Genomic DNA, 17,355 nt, shown 5'->3' on the forward strand with positions numbered 1-17,355 from the left:
AGCTTAGGTTTGATTCCCATATGTGAAAAAGCTTTCCCTGTTGAGTCCTTTGTAGCCTTAAACTGTTAGAACTAGTTGTTACTTTAAAAAGCAGATTCTAGGAGACTGTATTATTCAAAGAGTTAAGATTCCTATAATTCAACCATAAGACATTGTTTAGAGATTCTTGACAAACAGCACATTTAGGATTGTTAGTCTTCTCTTGAAGAAGGCTACTGATGTCAATTTAGGATTCAACTCCTTTTTGTGAAACTGAAATTTCCCTTGGTACAAAAAGCATAGGAAGGGGTCTTTTAAAACTGATTTGGAAGTTTGTGACTGATTGGATGAGGGTGACACCCAGAAACGGGCAAACACAAGCTTACCAAAACTTCCAAAATGTTCCTTGCTCAGGAAAACACACTAACAAGATTGTATTTCTATCTTGCCATTATGACAAGAAAATAGTTTCCTAAATCATGACATCCTTAAAAAACATTCTCATTAATGTATTACAAGGTTAGATTTCATTCCCTTTTGTGAAATAGCTTTCCCTCTTGAATCCTTTGTATCTTTAAACTGTTCGAACTAGTTATTACTTTTAAAAGCAGCTTCTAGCAGACTGTATTATTCAAAAACTTAAGATTCCTATAAGTCAACCATAAGACATTGTTTAGAGATTCCTGACAAACTGCACATTTAGGATTGTTAGCCTTCTATTGAAGACGGCTACTGATTTCAATTTAGAATTCAACTCCTTTTTGTGAAACTGAAATTCCCCTTGGTACGAAAAGCATATGAAGGGATCTTTTGAAAGAGATTGGAAGTTTATGACTGATAGGATGATGGTGACGTCAAGAAACGGGCAAACACAGGTTTTCCAAAACTTCCAAAAGGTCCTTTAGGCAGGAAAACACACTAACAAGTTAGTATTTCTATCTTGCCATTACAGCAAGAAAATTGTTTCCTAAATCACGACATCTTTAAAAAAACACTCTCATTAATGTATTACAACCTTATGTTTCTTTCCCAAATGTGAAAACGCTTTTCCTGTTGAATCCTTTGTATCTTTAAACTGTTCTAACTCATTATTATGTATAAAGCAGATTCTAGGAGACTGTATTATTCAAAGAGTTAAGATTTCTATAAGTCAACCATAAGACATTGTTTAGAGATTCCTGACAAACAGCACATTTGGGATTGTTAGCCTTCTCTCGAAGAAGGCTACTGATTTCAATTACGATTCAACTCCTTTTTGTGAAATTGAAATTCTCCTTGGTACGAAAAGCATATGAAGGTTTTTTTTAAAAAAGAGATTGGAAGTTTGTGACTGATTGAATGATGGTGAAATCAAGAAACGGGCAAACACAAGCTTTCCAAAACTTCCTAAGGGTTCTTTGGGCAGGAAAACACACTAACAAATTAGTATTTCTGTTTTGCCATTAGGGCAAGAAAATAGTTTCCTAAATCATGACATCCATAAAGAAACGTTCTTATTAACGTATTACAAGCTTAGGTTACATTCCCAAATATGAAAAAGCTTTGCCTGTTGAATCCTTTGTATCTGTAAACTGTTCTATCTAGTTATTACTTTAAAAGCAGATTCTAGGCAACTGTATTATTCAGAGTTAAGATTCCTATAAGTCAACCATGAGACATTGTTTAGAGATTCCTGCTAAACATCGCATTTAGGATTATTCGCCTTTTCTCGAAGAAGGCTACTGATTTCAATTACGATTCAACTCCTTTTTGTAAAACTGAAATTCCCCTTGGTACAAAAAGCATATATATGAAGGGGTATTTCAAAAGAGATTGGAAGTTTGTGACTGATTGAATGATGGCCCTTCAAGAAATGGGCCAACACAAGCTTTCCAAAACTTCCAAAAGATTCTTTGGGCAGGAAAAAAACATTAATAAATTAGTATTTCTATCTTGCCATTATGGCAAGAAAATAGTTTCCTAAATCATGAGATCCCTAAAGAAACGTTCTTATTAATATATTACAATCTTAGGTTTCATTCCCATATGTGAAAAAGCTTTTCCTGTTGAATCCTTTGTATCTCTAAACTGTTCTAACTAGTTATTACTTTAAAAATACAGATTCTAGGATACTGTATTATTCAAAGCGTTACGATTTCTATAACTCAACCATAAGACATTGTTTAGAGATTCCTGCCAAACAACACATTTAGGATTGTTAGCCTTCTCTTGAAGAAGGCTACAGATTTCAATTTAGGATTCAACTCCTTTTTGTCAAACTGAAATTCCCCTTGGTGCAAAACGCATATGAAGGGGTCTTTTAAAAGAGATTGGAAGTTTGTTACTGATAGGATGATGGTAACATCAAGAAACAGGCAAACACAAGCTTACAAAAATTTCCAAAAAGTTCTTTGGACAAGAAAACACACTAACAAGATTGTATTTCTGTCTTGCCATTATGACAAGAAAATAGTTTCCTAAATCATGACATCCTTAAAGAAACATTCTCGTTAATGTATTACAAGGTTAGATTTCATTCCCTTTTTTGAAATAGCTTTAACTCTTGAATCCTTTGTATCTTTAAACTGTTCGAACTAGTTATTACTTTACAAAACAGATTCTAGGAGACTGTATTATTCAAAGAGTTAAGATTCCTATAATTCAACCATAAGACATTGTTTTGAGATACCTGCCAAACAGCACATTTAGGTTTGTTAGCCTTCTCTCGAAGAAGGCTACAGATATCAATTTAGGATTTAACTCTTTTTTGTGAAACTGAAATTCCCCTTGGTACGAAAAGCATATGAAGAGGTCTTTTGAGAGAGATTGGAAGTTTGTGACTGATAGGATGATGATGACATCAAGAAACGGTTAAACACAAGCTTTCCAAAACTTCCAAAAGGCTCTTTGGGCAGGAAAACACACTAACAAATCAGAATTTCTATCTTGAAATTACGTCAAGGAAATAGTTTACTAAATCATGACATCCCTAAAGAATAGTTCTTATGAATGTATTACAAACTTAGGTTTCATTCCCATATGTGTGAAAAAGCTTTCCCTGTTGAGTCCTTTGTATCTTTAAAGTGTTCTAACTACTAGTTATTACTTTAAAAGCAGATTCTAAGGGACTGTATTATTCAAAGACTTAAAGTTCCCATAAGTCAACCATAAGACATTGTTTAGAGATTCCTGACGAACAGCACATTTAGGATTGTTAGCCTTCTCTCGAAGAAGGCTACTGATTTCAATTTAGGATTCAACTCCTTTTTGTGAAACTGAAATTCCTGTTGGTATGAAAAGCATATGAAGGGCTCTTTTTAAAGAGATTGGAAGTTTGTGACTGATAGGATGATGATGACATCAAGAAACAGGCAAACACAAGCTTTCCAAAACTTGAAAAAAGTTCTTTGGGCAGGGAAACACACTAACAAGGTAATATTTCTACTTGCCATTACAGCAAGAAAATTGTTTCCTAAATCATGACATCCTTAAGGAAACACTCTCCTTAATGTATTACAAGCTTAAGTTTCTTTCCCAAATGGTAAAACGCTTTCATTGTTGAATCCTTTGTATCTTTAAACAGTTCTAACTAGTTATTACTTTAAAAGCATATTCAAGGAGACTGTATTATTCAAAGAGTTAAGATTCCTATAAGTCATCCTTAAGACATTGTTTAGAGATTCCTGCCAAACAGCACATTTACCATTGTTAGTCTTGTCTTGAAGAAGGCTACTGATTTCAATTGAGGATTCAACTTCTTTTTGTGAAACTGAAATTCCCCTTGGTATGAAAAGCATATGAGGGGTCTTTTGAAAGAGATTGGAAGTTTGTGACTGATAGGATGATGGTGACATCAAGAAACGGGCAAACACAAGCTTTCCAAAACTACCAAAAAGATTTTTGCGTAGTAATACACACTACCCACTTATTGTCTGTCTTGCCATTATGGCAAGAAAATAGCTTCATAAATCCTGACATCCTTTTAAAAAATTCTCATTAATGTAATACTACGTTAGGTTTCATTCCCATATGTGAAAAAGCTTTCCATGTTTAATCCTTTGTATCTTTAAACTTTTCTAACTAGTTATTACTTTAAAAAACATATTCTAGGAGACTTTATTATTTAAAGACTTAAGATTCCTATAAGTCAACCTTAAGACATTGTTTAGAGATTCCTTCCAAACAGCACTTTTAGGATTGTAAGCCTTCTCTTGAAGAATGCTACTGATTTCAATTTAGGATTCAACTCCTTTTTGTGAAACTGAGATTCCCATTGGTACGAAAAGCATATGAGCTTTTCTAAAAGAGATTGGAAGTTTGTGACTGATAGGATGATGGTGACATCAAGAAACGGGCAAACACAAGCTTTCCAAAACTTCCAAAAAGTTTTTTGTGTAGTAATACACACTACCCATTTATTGTCTGTCTTGCCATTTGGGCTGAAAAAAAACCCACTAACAAGTTAGTATTTCTATCATGCCATTACGGCAAGAAAATAGTTTCCTAATTCATTCCATCCCTAAAGAAATGATCTTATTAATATATTACAAGCTTAGGTTTCATTCCCAAATGTGAAAAATCTTTTCCTATTGAATCCTTTGTATCTTTAAACTTTTCTTACTAGTTATTACTTTAAAAAACAGATTCTAGGAGACTGTATTATTCAAAGAGTTAAGATTCCTATAATTCAACCCAAGACATTGTTTAGAGATTCCTGCCAAACAGCACATTTAGGATTGTTAGCCTTCTCTTAAAGAAGGTTACAGATTTCAATTTAGGATTGAACTCCTTTTTGTGAAACTGAAATTCCCCTTGGTACAAAAAGCATATGAAGGGATCTTTTGAAAGAGATTGGAAGTTTGTGACTGATAGGATGATGTTAACATCAAGAAACGGGCAAACACAAGCTTACCAAAATTTCCAAAAAGTTCTTTGGGCAAGAAAACATACTAACAAGAATGTATTTATTTCTTGCCATTACGACAAGAAAATAGTTTCCTAAATCATGACATCCTTAAAGAAACATTCTCATTAATGTTTTACAAGGTTAGATTTCATTTCCTTTTGTGAAATAGCTTTCCCTCTTGAATCCTTTGTATCTTTAAACTGTTCTAACTAGTTGTTACTTTAAAAAAACAGATTCTAGGAGACTGTATTATTTAAAGAGTTAAGATTTCTATAAGTCAACCAAAAGACATTGTTTAGAAATTCCTGCCAAACAGCACATTTATTATTCTTCTCTCAAAGAAGGCTACTGATTTCAATTTAGGATTCAACTCATTTTTGTGAAACTGAAATTCCTCTTGGTACGAAAAGCATATGAAGGGCTCTTTTGAATGAACTTGGAAGTTTGTGACTGATAGGATGATGGTGACATCAAGAAATGGGCAAACACATGCTTTCCAAAACTTCCAAATGGTCCTTTAGGCAGGAAAACACACTAACAAGTTAGTATTTCTATCTTGCCATTACAGCAAGAAAATTCTTTCCTAAATCACGACATCCTTAAAGAAACACTCTCCTTAATGTATTACAAGCCTAGGTTTCTTTCCCAAATGTGAAAACGCTTTTCCTATTGAATCCTTTGTATAAAGAGCTCTGGTAACATAGTGGTTACGAATTGGGCTGTGAACCTTAAGGTCAGCGGTTCAAAATTACCAGCCGCTCCGCAGGAGAAAGATGAGGCTTTCTACTCCTGTAAAGATTTACATCCCCGGAAACCCTGTACAGGTTCGCTATGGGTCGGAACCGACTCAACGGCACTTAACAACTAAAACAAGTTATTACTTTAAAAAAACAGATTCTAGGAGACTGTATTATTCAAAGTGTTAAGATTCCTATAAGTCAACCATAAGACAGTTTTTAGAGATTCCTGCCAAACAGCACATTTAGGATTGTTAGCCTTCTCTCGAACAAGGCTACTGATTTCAATTTAGGATTCAACTCTTTTTAATAAACAGAGATTTCCCTTGGTACCAAAAGCATATGAAGAGCTCTTTTTAAAGAGATTGGAAGTTTGTGACTGATAGGATGATGGTGACATCAAGAATCGGGCAAATACAAGCTTTACAAAATTTCCAAAAAGAACTTTGGGCGGAAAACACACTAACAAGATAGTATTTCTATCTTGTCATTACGGCAAGAAAATAGTTTCCTAAATCATAACATCCCTAAAGAAACGTCCTTATTAAGGTATTACTAGCTTAGGCATCATTCCCATATGTGAAAAAGCTTTCCCTTTTGAATCCTTTGTATCTTTAAACTGTTCTAACTAGTTATTACTTTAAAAAGCAGATTCTAAGAGACTGTATTATTCAAAGAGTTACGATTCCTATAAGTCAACCATAAGACATTGTTTCGAGATTCCTGCCAAACAGCACATTTAGGATTGTTAACCTTCTCTCGAAGAAGCCTACTGATTTCAATTTAGGATTCAACTCCTTTTTGAGAAACAGAGATTTCCCTTGGTACGAAAAGCATATGAAGTTCTCTTTTGAAAGAACTTGGAAGTTTGTGACTGATAGGATGATGGTGACATCAAGAAACGGGCAAACAAGGGTGTTCCAACACTTCCAAAAGGTTCTTTGCGTAGTAATACACACTACCCACTTATTGTCTGTCTTGCCATTATGACAAGAAAATAGCTTCCTAAATCATGACATCCTTAAAGAAACATTCTCATTAATGTAATACAAGGTTAGGTTTCATTCCCATATGTGAAAAAGCTTTTCCTGTTGAATCATATGTATCTTTAAACTTTTCTAACTAGTTATTACTTTAAAATACAGATTCTAGTAGACTGTATTATTCAAAGAGTTAAAATTCCTATAAGTCAACCATAAAACATTGTTTAGAGATTCCTGCCAAACAGCACATTTAGGATTGTTAGCTTTCTCTCGAAGAAGGCTACTGATTTCAATTTAGGATTCAACTCCTTTTTGTGAAACAGAGATTTCCCTTCTTACAAAAAGCATATGAAGTGGTCTTTTTGAAATAGATTGGATGTTTGTGACTGTGTTAATGATGGTGACATCAAGAAAAGGGCAAACAGAAGCTTTCCAAAACTTCAAAAAGGTTCTTTGGGCAGAAAAAAAACAGTAATAAGATAATGATTCTATCTTGCCATTACGGCAAGAAAATAGTTTCCTGAATCATGACATCCTTAAAGAAATGTTCTCTTTAATGTATTACAAGCTTAGGTTTCATTCCCATATGTGAAATAGCTTTCCCTGTTGAAAGCTCTGCATCTTTAAACTGTTCTAACTAGTTATTTCTTTAAAAAGCAGCTCCCAGGAGACTGTATTTTTCAAAGAGTTAAGATTCCTGTAAGTGAACCATAAGACATTGTTTAGAGATTCTTTCCAAACAGCACATTTAGGATTGTTAGCCTTCTCTTGAAGAAGACTACTGATTTCTATTTAGGATTCAACCCTTTTTTGTGAAACTGAAATTTCCCTTCTTACGAAAATAATATGAAGGTGTGTTTTGAAAGAGATCGGAAGTTTGTGACTGATAGCATGATGTTGACATCAAGAAAAGGGCAAACACAAACTTTCCAAAACTTCCAAAGGTTCTTTGGGCACAAAAACACACTAAAATGTTAGAATATCTATCTTTCCATTACCGCAAGAAAAGAGTTTCTTAAAACATGACATCCTTAAAGAAATGCTCTCATTAATATATTACAAGATTAGGCTTCATTTACATATGTGAAAAAGCTTTCCCTGTTGAATCCTTTGTATCTTTAAACTGTTCTAACTAGTCATTACTTTAAAAGCAGATTCTAGGAGACTGTATTATTCAAAGAGTTACATTTCCTATAAGTCAACCATAAGACATTGTTTAGAGATTCCTGCCAAGCAGCACATTTAGGATATTTAGCCTTCTCTCGTTGGAGGCGACTGCTTTCAATTTAGGATTCAAATCCTTTTTGTGAAACTGATATTCACCTTGATACAAAAAGCATATGAAGGGGTCTTTTGAAAAAGATTGTTAGTTTGTGACTGATAGGAAGATGATGACATCAAGAAACGGGCAAACACAAGTCCATATACAGTGTATTAGCTACATATTAGACTAGTCCAACATGTTTATATATAGAAGACTAGCTACAAGGCAGATGAGTAAAACATGTTCATACAGAGAGAGCTGGCTACATGGCTAATGATTCCAACATGTCCATATACAGAGAGCTTTCTACATGGCAGACAATTCCAATATGTTCATGTACAGATTGCTACGTACATGGCAGATCAGTCCAACATATCCATGCACATACAGCTACTTTCATGTCAGACGAGTCAAAAATGTCCTTGTACAGAGACCTAGCTACATGGCAGAATTGTGCAACATTTACTTATACAGAGTTCTAGCTACATGGCAGATGATTCCAACGTGTCCATATACTGAGAGCTACCTACATGGCAGAGTAGTCCAACGTGTCTATATACAGAGGACTAGCTACATGACAGATGAGTCCAACTTGTCCATATACTGAGCGTTTCCTATATTTCAAATGAGTCCAACATGTGTATATATTGAGGACTAACTACAAGGCAGATGAGACCAACATGTTCATAGAGAGAGAGCTGGCTACATGGCTGATGAGTCCAATATTTCCGTATACAGAGATCCAGCTACATGGCAGACAAGTCCAATATGTTCATATATAGAGAGCTACCTCGAGGGCAGATTAGTACAACATATGTAAGCACAGAGAGCTAGCTATATGGCAGACAAGTCAAAAATATACATACACAGAAAGTTAGCTACATGGCAGAGTAGTGCACCATTTCCATATGCAGAGTACTAGCTACATGGCAGATGAGTCCAACATGTCCATATACATAGTACTAGATACAGGGCAGATGAGTCCAACATGTGTATATGTAGAGGACTAGCTATAAGGCAGATGAGTCCAACATATTCATACAGAGAGAGTTAGCTACATGGCTGATGATTTCTACATGTCCATATACAGAGAGATAGCTACATGGCAGAAAAGTCCAATATATTCATATACAGAGAGCTACCTACATGGCAGAGCAGTCCACCATACTCATGCCCAGAGAGCTACCTACATGGCAGACGATTCCATAATGTCCATATACAGAGAGTTAGCTACATGGCAGCGTAGTGCAACATTATCATATGCAGAGTACTAGCTACATGGCAGATGAGTCAAACGGGTCCATATACTTAGAGTTAGCTACATGGCAGATTACTCCCACATGTCCATATACAGAGTACTAGCTACATGGCAGATGAGTCCAACATGTCCATATACTGAGAATTAGCTACTTTGCAGATGTATCCAACATGTGTATATTTAGAAGGTCAGCTACAAGGCAGAAGAGTCCAACAAATTCATACACAGAGAGCTGGCTATATGGCTCATGATTACAACATGTTCATATACAGAGAGTTAGCTACATGGCAGACAAGTCCAATATGTTTATATGCAGAGAGCTACGTACATGATAGATCAGTCCTACATATCCATGCACAGAGACCTACCTACATGGTAGATTATTCAAAAATGTCCATATACAGAGAGCTAGCTACAAGGCAGAGTAGTGCAACATTTCCTTATACAGAGTTCTAGGTACATGGCAGATGAGTCCAACGTGTCCATATACTGAGAGCTAGCTACTTGGCAGATGAGTACAACATGTGTATATTTAGATGTCCAGCTACAAGGCAGATGAGTCCAACATGTTCATATACTGAGAGCTAACTACATGGCAGACAGCTAGTACAGAGAGCAGGCTACATGGCAGAGTAGTCCAACATGTCCATATACAGAGAACTAGCTACATGGCAGATGAGTGCAACATATACACATACTGAGAATAAGCTACATGGCAGATAAGTCCAACATGTGTATATATAGAGGATTAGCTACAAGGGAGATGAGTATAACATGTTCATACACAGAGAGCTGGCTACATGCCTGATCAGTCCAACATGTGCATATACAGAGAGATAGAAACATGGCAGACAAGTCAAGTATGTTTATATACAGAGAGCTACCTATATGTCAGATCAGTCCAACATATCCATGCACAGAGAGCTAGCTACTTGGCAGACAAGTCCAAAATGTCCATATATAGAGAGCTTGCTACAAGGCAGAGTAGTGCAACATTTCCATGTACAGAGTTTTAACTACATAGCAGATGAGTCCAACTTGTCCATATACTGAGAGCTAGCTCCTTGGCAGAATAATCCATGTCCATATACAGAGTTCTAGCCACATGGCAGATGAGTCCAAGATGTGTATATATAGAGGACTAGCTTCAAGGCAGATGAGTCCAACATGTTCATACAGAGACAGCTGGTTACATGGCAAATGAGTCCAACATGTCCATATACAGAGAACTAGCTACAAGGCAGAGTAGTCCAACATACCTATATACAGAGTACTAGCTACACGGCAGATGATTCCGACATGTCCATATACTGAGAGTTAACTACATGGCAGATGAGTACAACATGTGTATATATAGAGGGCTAGCTGCAAGGCAGATGAGTCCAACATATTCATACAGAGAGAGCTGGCTACATGGCTGATGAGTCCAAAATGTCCATATACAGAGAGGTAGCTACATGGCAGACAAGTCCCACATATCCATATACAGAGAGCTGCCTACATGGCAGAGAAGGGCACCTTTACCATAAGCAGAGTTCTAGCTATATGGCAGATGAGTCCAACGTTTCAATTTACTGAGAGCTAGCTAGATGACAGAGTAGTCGAACATATCCATATACAGGGTACTAGCTACATGGCAGATGAGTCCAACATGGACATACAGAGAGCGCAGGCTACATGGCCAATGAGTAAAACATTTGCATACAGAGTGTTCTAGCTACATGTAAGATGAATCCAACATGTCCATGTACTGAGAGCTAGCTAGATGGCAGAGTAGTCAAACATGCCCATATACAGAGTACTAGCTCCAAGGCAGATGAGTCCAACATGTTAATAGAGAGAGAGCTAGCTACATGGCTGATGAGTCCAGCATGTCCATATACTGAGTGCTAGCTACATGACAGACAAGTCCCATATGTTCATAAACAGAGAGCTGCCTACATGGCAGAGTAATGCAACATTTCCATATACAGAGTTCTAGCTATATGGCAGATGAGTTCAACTTTTCCATTTACTGAAAGCTAGCTAGATGGCAAAGTAGTCCAACATGTCCAAATACAAGGTACTAGCTACATGGCAGATGAGTCCAACATGTCCATATACTGATATTTAGTTATATGGCAGCTGAGACCAACTTGTGTATATAGAGAGAACTAGCTACAAGGCATATGAGTCCAACATGTTCATACAGAGTGAGCTGGCTACATGGCTGAGTACAACATGTCCATATACAGAGAGGTAGCTACATGACAGACAAGTCCAATATGTTCATATACCAAGAGCTAACTACATGGCAGGTCAGTCCAACATTTCAATGCACAGAGAGCTATCAACATGACAGACGAGTCCAAAGTGTCCATATACAGAGAGCTAACTACATGGCAGAGTAATGCAACATTTCCATATACAGAGTTCTAGTTACAGGGCAGATGAGTCCAGCGTGTCCAAATGCTGAGAGCTAACTACATGGCAGAGTAGTCCAACATGTATATATAGAGAGTACTAGATACATGGCAGATGAGTCCAACATGTGTATATATACAGGACAAGCTACAAGGCAGATAAGTCCAACATGCTCATACAGAGAGAGCTGACTACATGGAAGATGAGTCCAACGTGTCCATATAGAGAGAGCTAGCTACATGGCAAACAAGTCCAATATGTTCATATACAGAGAGCTACCTACATGACAGACCAGTCCAACATTTCCATGCACAGAGAACTAGCTACATGGCAAACGAGTCCATAAGGTCCATGTACAGAAAGCTAGCTAAATGGCAGAGTAGTACAACATTTCCATATACAGAGTTCTAGCTAAATGGCAGACGATTCCAACGTTTCCATATATTGAGAGCTATCTACCTGGCAATTCCAACATGTCTATATACAGAGTACTAGCTACATGGAAGATGAGTCCAACATGTCCATATACTAAGAGTTAGCTACATGGCAGATGAGCCCAACATGTGTATATTTAGAGGGATAGCTAAAAGGCAGATGAGTCCAACATGTTCATACACAGAGAGCTGGCTACATGGCTGATGATTGCAACCTGACCATATAAAGAGAGGTAGCTACATGGCAGATGAGTACAATATGTTTGTATATAGAGAGCTACCTATATGGCAGCTCAGCCCAACATATCCATGCAAAAAGAGCTATCTACTTGACAGATGAGTCAAAAATGTCCATATACAGAGAGCTAGCTACATAGCAGACAAGTCCCACATGTTCATATACAGAGAGCTGCCTACATAGCAGAGAAGTGCAACTTTACCATATGCAGAATTCTAGCTATATGGCAGATGAGTTCAATGTTTCAATTTACTGAGAGCTAACTAGATGGCAGAGTAGTCCAACATGTCTATATACAGGGTACTAGCTACATGGCAGATGAGTCCAACATATCCATATACTGAGATTAAGCTATATGGCAGATGAGTCCAACTTGAGTATATATAGAGGACAAGCTATAAGGCAGATGAGTCCAACATGTTCATACAGAGACAGCTGGCTACATGGCTGAGGAGTCCAACATGTAAATATACAGAGAGGTAGCTACATGGCAGACAAGTCCAATATGTTCATATACCAAGAGATAACTACATGGCAGATCAGTCCATCATATCCATGCACAGAGAGCTAGCTAAATGACAGACGAGTCCAAAATGTCCATATACAGAGAGGTAACTATATGCCAGAGTAGTGCAACATTTCCATATACAGAGTTCTAGCGGCAGTGCATATGAGTCAAACGTGTCCATATACTGAGAGCTAGCTACATGACAGAGAAGTCCAACATGTCCATATACAGAGTACTAGATACATGACAGATGATTCCAACATGTCTATATACTGAGAGTTAGCTACATGGCAGATGAGTCCAACATGTATATATATAGAGGACTAGCTACAAGGCAGATGAGTCCAACATGCTCATACAGAGAGAGCAGGCTACATGGCAAATGAGTCCAAAATGTCCATATACAGAGAACTAGCTTAATGGCACACAAGTCCAATATGTTCATATACAGAGAGCTACCTACATGACAAATCAGTCCATCATATCCATGCATAGATAGTTAGCTACATGGCAAACGAGTCCATAATGTCCATATACAGACAGCTAGCTAAATGGCAGAGTAGTGCAACATTTCCATATACAGAGTTCTAGCGAAATGGCAGACAATTCCAACATTTCCATATACTGAGAACTAGCTACATGGCAGTGTACTCCAACATGTCCATATACAGAGTACTAGCTACATGGCAGATGAGTCCAACATGTTCATATAGTGAGAGTTAGCTACATGGCAGATGAGTCCAACATGTCCATATACTGAGAGCTAGCTACATAGCAGACAAGTCCATTATGTTCATATACCGAGAGCTACCTACATGACAGATCAGCCCAACATATCCATGCACAGAGAGCTAGCTACATGGCAGACAAGTCCAAAATGTCCAAATACCCATAGTTAGCTTCATGGCAGAATAGTGCAACATTTCCATATACAGAGTTCTAGATACATGGCAGATGAGTCCAACGTGTCTATATACTGAGAGCCAGCTACATGGCAGAGTAGTCCAACGTGTCCATATACAGAGCAGTAGCTACATCACAGATGAGTCCAACATGTCCATATACTGAGAGTTAGCTACTTGGCAGATGAGTCCAACATGTGTATATTTAGAGGGCTAGCTACAAGGCAGATGAGTCCAACATGTTCCTACAGAGAGAGCTGGCTACATGGCTGATGAGTCCAACATGTCTATATAAGAAGAGCTAGCTACATGGCAGACAAGTCCAATATGTTCATATACAGAGAGCTAACTGCATGGTAGATCAGTTCAACATTTCCATATACAGAGAGCTAGCTACATGGCAGATGAGTCCAACATGTCCATATACTGAGAGATAGCTACATGGCAGATGAGTCCTACATGTGTATATATAGAGGGCTAGCTACAAGGCAGATAAGTCCAACATGTTCATACACAGAGAGCTGACTACATGGCTGATGAGTCTAACATGTCCATACACAGAGAGCTAGTAGCTACTTGGCAGACAAGTCCAATATGTTCATATACAGAGAGCTACCTACATGGTAAGTCAGTCCAACATATCCATGCACAGAGAGCTAGCTCCATGGCAGATGATTCAAAAATGTCCATATACTGAGAGCTAGCTACATGGCATAGTAGTCCATCATATCCATATACAGAGTACTAGGTACATGGCAGATGATTCCAACAAGTCCATATACTGAGAGTTAGCTACATGGCAGATGAGTCCACCATTTGTATATATAGAGGACTAGCTTCAAGGCAGATGAATCCAACATGTTCATACAGAGAAAGTTGGCTACATGGCAGATGATACAACATGTCCATATACAGAGAGCTAGCTACATGGCAGACAAATCCAATATGTTCATATTTGGAGAGTTAATTACATGGCAGATCCGTCCAACATGTCCATGCACAGAGAGCTAGAAACATGGCAGACTAGTCCAAAATGCCCATATAAAGAAAGTTAGTTACATGGCAGAGTAGCCCAACTTATCCATATACAGAGTTCTGCCTACATGGCAGAAAACTCAAACATGTCCATATACTGAGAGTTAGCTACATGACAAATGAGTACAACATGTGTATATATAGAGGACTAGCTACAAGCCAGATGAGTCCAACATACTAATACAGAAAGAGCCATCTATATGGGGAATGAGTCCATATAAGGAGTTCTAGCTACATGGCAGATGAGTCCAACATGTCCAAATACTGAAAGTTAGCTACATGGCAGATGAGTCCAACATGTGTATATTTAGAGGGATAGTTAAAAGGCGGATGAGTCTAACATGTTCATACAGAGAAAGCTGGCTACATGGCTGATGAGCCCAACATGTCCATATAGAGAGAGCTAGCTACTTGGCAGACATGTCCAATATGTTCATATACAGAGAGCTACCTACATGGCAGATCAGTCAAACATATCCATGCACAAAGAGTTAACTACATGGCAGTCGTGTCCAAAATATGCTTATACAGAGAGCTAGCTACATGGCAGAGTACTGCAACATTTCCATATACCAAGTTCTAACTGCATGGCGGATGAGTCCAACTTGTCCATATACTGAGAGCTAACTACATGGCAGAGTACTCCAACATGTCCATATACAAAGTACTAGGTACATGGCAGATGAGACCAACATGTCCATATACTGACAGTTAGGCAGATGATTGCAACATGTGTATATATAGATACTAGCAACAAGGCAGATGAGTCCAACATGTTCATACTGAGAGAGGTGGCTTCATGGATGATGAGTCCAAGATATCCGTTTACAAAGAGTTAGCTACATAGCAGCCAAGTCCAATATGCCCATATACAGAGAGCTAGACACATGGCAGAGTAGTTTAACATGTCCATATACAGAGTACTAGCTACATGGCAGATGCGTCCAACATGTCCATATACTGAGAGTTAGCTACATGGCAGATGAGTCTAACATGTGTATATAGAGAGGAGTAGCTACAAGTCAGTTGAGTACAATATGTTCATACATAGAGAGGTGGCCACATGGCAGATCAGATCAACATATCCATGCACAGAGAGCTACATACATGACATACGAGTCCAAAATGTCCATTTACAGAAAGCTAGCTCCATGGCAGAGTAGTCCAAATTTTCCATATACAGAGATCTAGCAACATGACAGATAAGTCCAACATGTCAATACACTGAGAGTTAGCTACATGGCAGATGAGCCCAACATGTGTATATATAGAGAGGACTAGTTACAAGGCAGATGAGTCCAATATGTTCATGCAGAGAGAGCTGGCTACATGGCAGATGAGTCCCACATGTCCATATACAGAGAGCTAGCTATATGACAGTCAAATCCAATATGCTCATATCCAGATAGCTACCTACATTGTGGAAGAGTCCAACATATCCATGTACAGAGAGCTAGCTACATGGCACATGAGTCCAGAATGTCCATATACAGAAAGCTAGCTACATAGCAGAGTAGTGCAACATGTCCATATACAGAGTACTAACGACATTCCAGATTAGTCCAAAATGTCCTTATACTTAGAGTTAGCTACATGACAGATGAGTTCAACATGTGTATATATAGAGGAAGAGGTACAAGGCAGTTCAGTCCAACATGTTCATACACATAGAGCTCGCTACAGGGCTGATAAGTCCAACATGTCCATATAAAGAGAGCTACCTACATGTCAGGCATGTCCAACATGTTCATATACAGAGAGCTACCTACTTGGCAGAGCAGTCCAACATATCCATGTACAGAGAGCTAGCTAAAAGGCAGATAAGTCCAAAATGTCCATAAACAGGGAGCTAGCTACATGGCAGAGTAGTGCAACATTTCCATGTGAGGAGTTCTAGCTACATGACAGATGAGTCCAACGTGTCCATGTACTGAGAGCTAGCTACATGGCAGAGTACTCCAACATGTCCATATAAACAATCCTAAATATACGGCAGATTAATCCCACATGTCCATATACTGAGAGTTAGCTACAAGGCAGATGAATCCAACATGTGTATATATAGAGGAGTAGCTACAAGGCAGATGAGTCCAAAATGTTCATACAGAGGGATCTGGCTACATGGCTGATGGCATCAACATGTCCATATACAGAGAGCTAGCTACTTGGCAGACAACTACAATATGTTCATATACAGAAAGCTACCTACATGGCAGATCAGTCCAACATATCCATGCACAGAGAATTAGCTACATGGCAGATGAGTCCAAAATATCCATATAGAGAGAGCTAGCTACATGGTAAAGTAGTGCAACATTTACACATAAAGAGTTCTAGCTGCATGGAAGATGAGTCCAATATGTCCATATACTGAGAGCTAGCTATATGGCAGAGTAGTCCAACAAGTCCATATACCGAGTACTAGCTACATTCCAGATTAGTACAAAATGTCCATATACTGAGAGTTAGATACATGGTAAATGAGTCCAACATGTGCATATATAGAGGATTAGCTACAAGGCAGATGAGTCCAACATGTTCATACAGAGAAAGCTGGCTACATGGCATGTGAGTACAACATGTCCATTCACAGAGAGCTAGCTACATGGCAGAGGAGTCCAAAATGTTCATATACAGAGAGTGAGCTACATGGCATAGTAGTCCAACATGTCCATAAAGAGAGTTCTAGCTACATGACAGATGAGTCCAACGTGTCCATATACTGAAAG

The sequence above is a fragment of the Chrysochloris asiatica genome, unplaced genomic scaffold, assembly GCF_000296735.1.
Source record: "Chrysochloris asiatica unplaced genomic scaffold, ChrAsi1.0 scaffold00469, whole genome shotgun sequence".
Classification (NCBI taxonomy): Eukaryota; Metazoa; Chordata; class Mammalia; order Afrosoricida; family Chrysochloridae; genus Chrysochloris; species Chrysochloris asiatica.